Source organism: Ornithorhynchus anatinus, chromosome X1 (genome assembly GCF_004115215.2).
Source record: "Ornithorhynchus anatinus isolate Pmale09 chromosome X1, mOrnAna1.pri.v4, whole genome shotgun sequence".
In the NCBI taxonomy this organism is placed as follows: Eukaryota; Metazoa; Chordata; class Mammalia; order Monotremata; family Ornithorhynchidae; genus Ornithorhynchus; species Ornithorhynchus anatinus.
Genome location: NC_041749.1, coordinates 54,863,683 through 54,870,089, shown reverse-complemented (window position 1 = coordinate 54,870,089; position 6,407 = coordinate 54,863,683).

Genomic DNA, 6,407 nt, shown 5'->3' with positions numbered 1-6,407 from the left:
CGCTTAACAAAATACCAACATTAACAAATATCACAGTGATTATTATTATTATTGATTATGGGTTCTGGTCTCTGGGTGTCTTCAGGGGCCCCTATTCTCCTGGATTCAATCTCAGCAAGAGAATTTGATCTTAAGTTTGACTTCCCAATGGGGTAGGGATTTTCATACCCAAGATAACTAAAAGGAGGTGGCATGCCCCAAACAGAAATGAAAAGAGGGGACTGACAGCTGATTGAGGGGGAAGACAAACAGGGTAACCCTCCCATTGCCTTGGGAACTAAAGGCTTGGGGAGGGGGTCCTCTGAGATGGCATAGAGGTCTCACTTTTTTTTTCTTTTAGTATTTGTTAAGCAATTACTCTGTGCCAAGTATTATACTAAGTGCAGGGGTAGATATACAAGCTAATCAGGTTGGACACGGTCTATGTCTCCATGGGGCTCACAGTCTTAATCCTCATTTTACAGATGAGATAACAGAGGCACAGAAAAATGAAGTGACTTGACCAAGGTCACACAGCAGACAAGGGGTAGAGCCAAGATTAGAATTCAGGTCCTTGTGACGTCCAGGCCTGTGCAGGCCTCTAATCACTAAGCCAGGCTGCTTCTCACTTCTCCCTTTCTGACTCCTCTACCAGCTGGTAGAATAGCCCTCAACACACCTGTCCCAGGCAAAGGCAGATATGCAAGAGTGTAGGAATTCCCAGGGATACTTTCTGGGAACCCAGAGTTGGCAGTGCATAGAGCGTTGATCTGAGGGGAGGGATTCCCAATGGCCATGTGACTGTGCTTCCAGAATACAAAAAGCTCCCATCCCCAACCTTACCCAATCCCATACCGCATGCTGATGAAATAATAATGGATGATAAATAGTCCTGAAGAGGTGGCGAGCTTCCTGTGGGTCCCAGAACTACTGGGGAGCAGGCGAGTAAGCTGGGAATTCATAAATGGAATCAGGATGCTCATTACCGACGTAACTGTACATGTGCTCGGCTCCCACAGTGGCCTTAATGATCTCTTCGCTGGGGCAGCCAGGAGCACTCCCACCTTTCCTTCGTGGCCAAGTGCCCGTCTCTAAAACGATGCTTCACTGAGCGCATTGCTATTGAAATGAAACTCGCAGCACTTAGTGCGAAATGCAGCCACGACCCCCTTCCCTTATTTTTAATTTAATAACTGGGAACGGAAGGAGTCTGGAAGCACATTGGAGGGAGGACCCAACCGCTAATTAACCTTTATTATTGTTAACGGGTAATTAAGGAGCAGTTGTTAAGACTGAGCCAGGCTACTGGCTCTTGCCCAGACTTTCCCTCTTAATGGTAAGGATTGAGAGCTAGTTTGGAATTGCTGAAGTCACACACTGAGATCCTGGGGCTCTCCCTCCAACTCAGACTTCCTCCCCTCTCTCTTCTCCCCTCCTCTCCCCAAGTTCGTCCTCTCCTTGATGGAAGGGAGCAGGATGCAGGAGGACGTGGGGCCTATACATACAGGACAGACTTTTACAGATAGTAGTAGTAGTGGTATTTACTGAGCACTCTCCCCCCCCCACACTTAATCCAATGCACTGTACTAAGTGTTTGAGAGAGAATAGCAGAAGCACAAGACACGTTCCCTGCCCGCAAGGAGCTTAGCCCCTAATGGGGGAGACAGACATCAAAATATTTACAGATCATGGAATCAGAATAAATAATAGAATGTTCAGATCGAATATATGCATATCCAAGGGCTGGGAAAGGATATTAATAAAAACATAAGTGCTAAAGGTGGCTGGTGGATTGATACAACTTGGGGTGCTGTGAAAAGGTGAGATTTTAGGAGGGCTGTAGTCTAAGAGCTCCTTGCGGGCAGGGATTGTATCTACCGATTCTGCTGTGTCGTACTTTCCCAACCACTTTGTGCAGTGGTCTGCACAACAGTAAGTGCTCAATAAATACCACTGATTGATTGAGTGATTTGAAGATGGGAGAGCTGTGGTCTGGTGCCCTACCCACCTACCTCTAATATCTCCATTGTCCTTTCTGTCAGAAGGCTTGAGTTTTTGTACACACAACTGTTGATGTGTTTCTGAGTGCCTATGTCTGTTATATTTACTGAGTGCTTACTATGTGCAGAGCACTGTACTAAGCGCTTGGGAAAGTACACATGCTTACAGTCTAGTGTGCATGTCTGCATTCATTCAACAGTATTTATTGAGCGCTTACTATGTGCAGAGCACTGTACTAAGCGCTTGGAATGTACAATTTGGCAACAGAGACAATTCCTGTCCAAAGACGGGCTCACAGTCTGTTTTATCAGTGTATGTATGTTGGCTGCTGTGCACGTCTACATCTGTGTAACACTGCTAAATTGTCATGACAGGGGAAAGAGCTGCCAATCAACAGCTGGCTTAGTTAGGAGTCTAGGTTTACTGGGCTGATCGCTACTCCTTCCATTTTGGCCCCCCAGTGTTGAGATGGAAGCAGCATGGCCTAATGGATAGAGCATGGGCCTGGGAGTCAGAAGGTCATGGATTCTAATCCTGGCTACTCTACATGTCTATGTGACCTTGGGCAAGTCATTTCACTTCTCTGTGCCTCATTCACCTCATCTGTAAAATGGGGACTGAGACTGTGAGCCCCACATGAGACCGGGACTGTGTCCAACCGGATTTGCTTGTATCCACCCCAGCACTTAGTTTAGTGCTTGGCACATAGTAAGCATGTAACAAATCCCACAGTTACTTTCATCATTATTATGGACTAGGCTCTGCGCTGTACTTCTGAAGAATGGGATGTCATTGAGGGAGAAGAGTTAATGATAAGCCAGTTGAAACCCTCTCTTGACCCTACAGCTCCCTCAAATTATCACGACATCTCCCTCCCACCATTCCTCTACAAACTCTCTGAAAGAGTTGTCTACACCTGCTGCCTCCACTTCCTCTCCTCCAATTCTCTCCTGGTTTCTGCCCCTTCACACCACGGAAACTGCCCTCTCTTCTTGCATCTTCTTCTTGCAAATCCGGCAGCCTCTACTCCATCCTAATCCTCCTCAACTTCTCAGCTGCCTTCGACACTGTGGACCATCCCCTTCTCCTAGAAACATTATCCAACCTTGGCTTAACTGGCAATGTCCTCTCCTGGTTCTCTTCCTATCTCTCTGCCTCAATCTTTTTTGTAGGCTCCGCCTTTGCCTCCCATCCTCTGATAGTGGGGGTCCCAAAGGCTCAATTCTACATCCCCTTCTATTCTTCATCTATATCCACTCCCTTGAAGAATTTATTCGCTCCCATGACTTCAACTGCCATCTTTATGCAGGTGATTCCCAAATCTTCCTCTCCAACCCTGACCTCTCTTCTTCTCTGCAGATTTGCATTTCCTCCTGCCTTCAGGACATCTCTGCTTGGATGCCCCACTGACACCTCAGATTTAACAGGTCCTACACCGAATTCCTATCTTCCGACCCAAACCCTGCCCTCCCCTCTCTTTCCCATCACTGGAAACAAAGCTACTATCCTCCCTATCTCATAAGCATAAAACCTTGTCATTATCCTTGACTCAACTCTCTCATTCAACGCACATATTCAATCTGACACCAAATCCTATCAGTTCTACCTACACAACATTGCTAAAATCCACTCTTTACTCTACACCCAAACCGCTACCATGTTAATCCAATCACTCATCCTATCCCACCCTGATTACTGTATCAGCCTCCTTGCTGACCTCCCTGCCTCCTGTCTCTCCCCACTCCAGTCCATTCTTCACTCTAGATCATTTCTAGACTTAGATTATTTCTCTAAAAAGAACACTCAGTCCACATCTCCCCACTTCTCGAGAACCTTCAGTGGTTGCCCATCCACTTCTGCATCAAACCGAAACTCCTTACCATCAGGTTTAAAGCATTCAATCGCCTTTCTCCCTTCTACCTTACCTCACTGATTTCCTACAGCCCAGCCTGCACACTTTGCTCCTCCTCTGGAGCCAGTTTCCTTACTGTGTCTCGATCTTGTCTATCACTCAATTAATCAATCAATCATATTTATGGAGTGTTTACTGTGTGCAGTGCGCTGAACTAAGCACTTGGGAGAGTATACTACAACAGAGTTGGTAGACATGATCCCTGCCTACTACAAACCCCAACCCCTTTTCCACGTTCTCCCTCTTCCTCAACTCCTTCCCTCTCCATATAGGCCAGACCACCACTCTCCCCATCTTCAAAGTCTTATTAAGGTCCCATCTCCAAGAGACCTTCCCCTATTAGGCCCTCTTTTCCCCTACTCCCTCTCCTTTCTGCATTTCCCTCTATAGCCCTGCTTTTGGGGGAAACAATATTATTTTATTCTCACTGTCTTGTAATGGTTTCTTTCCAGGAAAATGTAGAGTGTAATATCCTTGTGGGCAGGAAATGTGTCATTTTTGTTATTCTGTGCTTCCCAAGCGACTAATACAATGCAGAGCACCGATTTGGGGCTCCGTAAATGTGGCCATGGCTACTACTATTATTACTACTGCTACTACTGCTGCTGCTACTGCTAGTACCGCTACTACTGTTTTTCAAAGAGCCAAATGAAATGACTTTCAAACCAAGGTTTAAATTAATTGCCCTCCCAAGGATATAAGATCTCAATCAATCAATCAATCAATGGTTATCCACTGAGCGCTTACTGTGTGTAAATCGTTGTACTAAGCACTTGGGAGTGCACAATACAGCAGGGTTGGTAAAAACATTCCCTGCCCAACAGGAACTTACAGTCTAGAGGGACTCTCATTTTTCGAAAATCTGCTGCTCTTTTTCGCTGGATGCAAGGTTACCTATTAATGCTCTGGGTTTGGAGGGGATAAGCATTTTTGCCTAGGCATGATGTCCTTTGCAGCAACGGGTTACACTGGGTTCCTATTGCGACTTTCAAATGTGCCTCGGGCCCCTAGCGAGGCATCGACAGAGCTGGAAACTAGGTCTCCCCACGGTCAGGGCTTTATGGGCCATAAAAACACCCAGCTTCCCTGGAAGAGAAGTTACTGGGGTTTCTGTAATATCTGCCAAGAACTAATGTACAGATACTCATAAGGAGGCTCATTGTCAGGTACCTGCTGGGATAACCCACCTCCAGCCGTGCCCGCAAACGGCATGTTGGACTTTGTTTACACCCGGGCACAGGGTTATGTAGTAGCAGCCCTGCATCACCAAAATATGCAGAAACCTGCAGAGGATTGCCCCACATCGGTTTATTCATTCATTCATTCATTCATTAGTATTTGTTGAGCGCTTATTTTGTGCAGAGCACTGTACTAAGTGCTTGGAATGTACAATACGGCAACAGATAGAAACAATCCCTGCCCAGTGATGGGCTCACAGTCTGAACAGGGGAGACAGACAGCAGAGCAAAACAGAACAAAACAAAAACAAGACAACATCATCAAGATAAATAGAATCAAGGAGATATACACCTCATTAACAAAATAAATAGGGTAGTAAATAATATATACAAATGAGCACCGTGCTGAGGGGAGGGGAAGGGGGAAGAGCAGAGGGTGGGGGGGAGGGGAGGAGAAGGGGAGCAGAGGGAAAGGGGGGCTCAGTCTGGGAAGGCCTCTTGGAGGAGGTGAGCTCTCAGTAGGGCTTTGAAGAGGGGGAGTTAGTTTGGCAGATGTGAGGAGGGAGGGCATTCCAGGACAGCGGTAGGACATGAGCCGGGGGTCGATGGCGGGATAGGCGTGAACAGGGGACAGTGAGGAGGTGAGCGGCAGAGGAGCAGAGTGTATGGGATGGGCAGTAAAAAGAGAGAAGGGACGTGAGGTAGGAGCGGGCAAGGTGATGGAAAGCTCTGAAGCCAAGGGTGAGGAGTTTTTGTTTCATGCGAAGGTCAATAGGCAACCACTGGAGGTTTTTGAGGAGGGGAGTGACATGCCCATAGCGTTTCTGTAGGAAGATGATCCAGGCAGCAGAATGAAGAATAGACTGGAGTGGGAAGAGACAGGAGGAAGAGAGATCCGAGAGGAGGCTGACACAATATCCAGTCGGGATATTATGAGTGCGTGTACCAGCACGGTAGCAGGTTGGATGGAGAGGAAAGGGTGGATCTTGGCGATATTGTGAAGGTGAGACTGGCATGTGTTGGTGACGGATTGGATGTATGAGGTGAATTCTCGAGAGAGCTGAGTCAAGGACGACACCAAGGTTGCGGGCCTGTGAGATGGGAAGGATGGTCGTGCTGTCCACAGTGACAGGGAGAGGATGGGGTTTGGGAGGGAAGATAAGGATCTCAGTTTTAGACATGTATGTCCCTCCTCCACTCTCTCCCCACACCCACTATGGTGGGAAAATTGAGGGTCCTCAGTTCCATAAACAAAAAACACTCCATTCATTCATTCAATAGTATTTATTGAGCGCTTACTATGTGCAGAGCACTGTACTAAGCGCTTGGGATGAACA